Source organism: Malaya genurostris, chromosome 2 (genome assembly GCF_030247185.1).
Source record: "Malaya genurostris strain Urasoe2022 chromosome 2, Malgen_1.1, whole genome shotgun sequence".
Lineage (NCBI taxonomy): Eukaryota > Metazoa > Arthropoda > Insecta > Diptera > Culicidae > Malaya > Malaya genurostris.
Window position 1 is genome coordinate 290,155,374 of NC_080571.1, and position 4,491 is coordinate 290,159,864.

The window sequence follows — 4,491 nt, forward strand, 5'->3', positions numbered from 1 at the left end:
ACTAGGTGGATTAAAACAGGTTTTTTTTATTTTTAACGGGTCAGGTCCAGGTTAAAAAATTTGGTCGGGTTTCGGATATTCGAGCTCGAATACCGAATTTTTTCGGGTTCTGGTGGGATTTTTCTTTTTTTTTTTATCGTGCACGGGTCGGATTCGGGAAAGTTTAGTCGCTTACGAGCTCGATTGTTTTGTTTTCCCAATGCCAACACTTCTCGATAATCTAATACTTCTTCGAGTGGAATCAAACAAAGCTCGATGATCGATTTCGAATCGAGAACCATAATACGAAACATGGTCGATTCGATTAAATTTTTGTCGAATCGAGATACATAATTCCACCCCAGGATCTGACACCTCCAGATTTACTCTTTGCAGCTCTTGAGAAAAGAGAGCGGTTATGAATCCGTAAATTCGTCTCTCTGGAATGTCTGAATCAATAATAATAATTTAATATCACCTTCGATACTATTTAGTTAGCAAAGAAATCCTAAACTAATGGCTATCAGGCATCAAAATTTGCAAGGAAGCTAACGAAATCTTCCTTCAGAATAGAGACGATTCAACGAATGCTTGAATCAATTAATGGCACTTAGACAGCGAGTGTGTTAAAGCTTTCGCTAGAACCTAATTGAAGAGAACTTTGGAATGTTCAATTAATCATACGCAATGCTGCTCGACCGGCCGAGATACAGTTCGCCTCAATCGCAACACAATGCAAAGCGATTCGTTGTTGCGGCATACTTGCACTTGCCTCGGTACCGTGCTCTCCGGAACGTGGATGATAAAGCAAACGGGAGTAAAGGTGAAATTGCATCCGCATCCGGAACGGAAGCATAGAAAATTGCACAGCACAGCAGATTTTGCTGCTGCCCGCCTCCTTTTGGGGTTGCTAACGCTAAGAAAATGGAGATAGCTGAATAACATTAAAATCGCATTCATCGTAATAAATAAACATTTACATGTTTCTTGTTGTACTAGTTATTTCAACCTACCTACGGTACAATGAGTAGTGGATGCTGGGGTATTTTCAAACTTAACCAGGGCAAACGATAAAACATATCGTTTTGGGGGGGGGGGGTGGGGGGCGCCAACTGCAAGTGAGTAAATTTCCTAAAGTTGTACCCATCATCCGGTCGGCCGTAGAATGGTAGGAACAACAGTAACTTATTTATGTGTTGAAACGGTTATCCCAGTGCCCAACACCGTCCTTGCTGTAGCCTGTGCCATATGCGAAGACGAAAGTGTCGTATTAAATCCTGGCTCATCAGCAAGAATCCTTTGCATACCCGGAACGTTCGACCATAGAAGAAAATGCAGCACAAACCAGGACCGGCCGAGCAAAGATAGTATTCTCGGAGGATTGTGCCTTCAATTGCCAACCAGCCAAGTCACAAAGGATTATTATCATCCTTTTGCTAAATAAATGCATCGTCTGAGAATGTTTAGATGCCATTGTTTGTTTATCATTTTCAAATATTTACATAAATTGCGAAACACCTCTAAGATATTTATAAGCACTGCTTTGACTGTCACTGCCTCACTTGGTGTGCTTGGTGTCGAGCGTTTAAGCCGGATGATGGTTAAATCAAGTCCGTTTGTTTTGTGATTTGAGAGTGTTGCATCGATATACAAAGCGTTATTTTCCAGAGAAAATAGTGGTAGGGTTTGCTTCTCGAATATGCCTGCCAGGAAAACGGTCGTTATGCAATACGCTACTAAGCAATTTAAATGGATTGTTAGAGCAAATCTGACAAATTGATCTGACGAACACAGGCAAAGACTGAGCTGGGCTTCTATTTTGCTTGGCGAGTTTATTCTGGTTCGATTCAGGTTTTAAACTGAATAATGGCACTTCTAATATAATGGCTTTCGCGAAAAACATTTTGAAAGAAAAAAACCTATTTTAACCCACCTAGTGGTGTAATGATGCCTTTCTCATATTACTCATTACATCATAAATATAACCGTGAAATTCACAAAAACAAATGTGTTTTCTTCTTCTTTCGGTGTTATACATATTGTCACTCTATATGGCGATTTGAAAACTTTGACGCTCATCGCCCTGTAACTGCTGAACCAGAAGTCGGATCCAGATGAAATTTCACAGTAGCTTTAAAGACAGTATGAGCTTTAATTCAAATCAAGATTTGTGAAAAAAGGTTCAAACATCGCAAAGAAATCGAAGTGAATTTAGTTTTAGGAGTTTTTCTTCTCCACTTTCGGTGCTCTCGGAACAGGAAAAGAGGGGACCAGTAGTGCCGAATTAATTTTTCATGCCCACAAACTAACAAGCTCTGAAACCTAGAAGAATTTATCAGACAGTTTTATGGGACCTGTTTTTAACCATCGTTCGTGGAAAAATACTATTAAAATTGGGGTAATTTTCCACTTATCACGCTTTAGTTCCGGAACCGGAAGTCGGATTCAGATAAAATGTTCTACAAATTTTTAGGATATTTTAAGACTTTTCATTTGAATCTTAGTTTGCGAAAATCGGTTGAGTTGTTCCAGAGATAATTGAGTGTAAACTTTTTCTCAAATTTTCACATATTACCATATAACTCCGGAACCTGAAGTCGCATTCAAATGAAATTCAATAGCAAGCTTTGGGACCATAATACCTTTATTTCTAAATCTTAGTTAGTGAAAATCGGTTCAGCCATCTCTGAAAAAAGTGAGTGCATATTGTTTTCATTTGTTTTTTGGTGCATATCATCCTATATCTCCGAAACCGGAAGTCGGATCGGAATGAAATTTAATAGCAGGCTATGGGACCATAAGACCTTTCATTTGAATCTTTGTTTGTGAAAATGAGTTTAGCCACCTCTGAGTAAAGTGAGTGCATATTTTTGTAACATGCATATACACACAAAACCCACCCACCCACCTACCCACACACACACAAACACACACACACACACACACACACACACACACACACACACACACACACACACACACACACACACACACACACACACACACACACACACACACACACACACACACACACACACACACACACACACACACACACACACACACACACACACACACACACACACACACACACACACACACACACACACACACACACACACACACAGAGAGAGAGAGAGAGAGAGAGAGAGAGAGAGAGAGAGAGAGAGAGAGAGAGAGAGAGAGAGAGAGAGAGAGAGAGAGAGAGAGAGAGAGAGAGAGAGAGAGAGAGAGAGAGAGAGAGAGAGAGAGAGAGAGAGAGAGAGAGAGAGAGAGAGAGAGAGAGAGAGAGAGAGAGAGAGAGAGAGAGAGAGAGAGAGAGAGAGAGAGAGAGAGAGAGAGAGAGAGAGAGAGAGAGAGAGAGAGAGAGATTTGCTCAGTTCGTCGAGCTGAGTCGAATGGTATATGACATTCGGCCCTCCGGGCCTCGGTTAAAAAGTCGATTTTCACAGTGATAGCATAGCCTTTCTATATGAGGGTTGAAGTTCAAGTTGCAATCACAAAAAAAAAAAAATTCAGGGTAGTTTTAAAAATTCATATTGTTCGAATCGAATTTAAATGGCGACGAGCGTTCAAGCCATACACAGATAAAAATATTTTGTTAATTTACATTTATTTTCATGCACATATTTGGAGCAGGTAATTGAAAGTTACATTACAAAACTAAGCGGTTTGTAAATATACAGTCTTGTTCAATGAAAAACTAAATTAATCTTTATGTAATTTTACAGAAATCATGGTTTAAAATCAGATTTTCGTTTCAACTGATGTCGATTTCTTAGTACTATCCATTTACATGTCGTGTAAGTTTAATCTTTTCTGTCTGGGTATCATACCGTATCTCCGGGGTTTTTAGATGGATATGGAGCTGGAATATCACAATCTCTCACTCCAGCAGGCATATAGCCTCCTCATCGTTTATATCAACAGATTACAATAATTCATCAGCAGTGCCGTAGTGAGGATGAGGCGAGTGAGGCGACCACCTTGGGCGCCAACATCTAGGGGGTGGCAAAACATGATGAAATTGGTAAAAATTTGTTGTATAATTAGTTTGTAAAAAAAATTAATTTCTTGTGTTTTTTTTTTTTTGAGAACTTCGGATTTTCCGGGGATACTGCTACAAAAACCCGATGAGATGCCTCCGTAATCATTACTATTGATATACATGAAAATGCAATTCTACAGTAATTTAGAATATTACTATTCACTGCACTGATATCGTACTTTTGACGTAGGACTACTCTTCGAATTCTATCCAGGAATTCAAATCAGGACGCATCGATTCGAATAGATAAGTTCAGCCTCCAATAACGCTATATAATATTCACTGTGAATGGTATTACCTTTCTCAAGATATTCGATTTATATTACACCACGCACATCCCAAAATACCGAGGCCATACCCTTTCCAACCGATTGTTGTGCTTTCGGGCGCTTTGGAAGAGGTTCACCAGTTGATGTCCACGAAGATTACGATCGTTTTGATTCCAGAGTGAATCCATGTTTCAT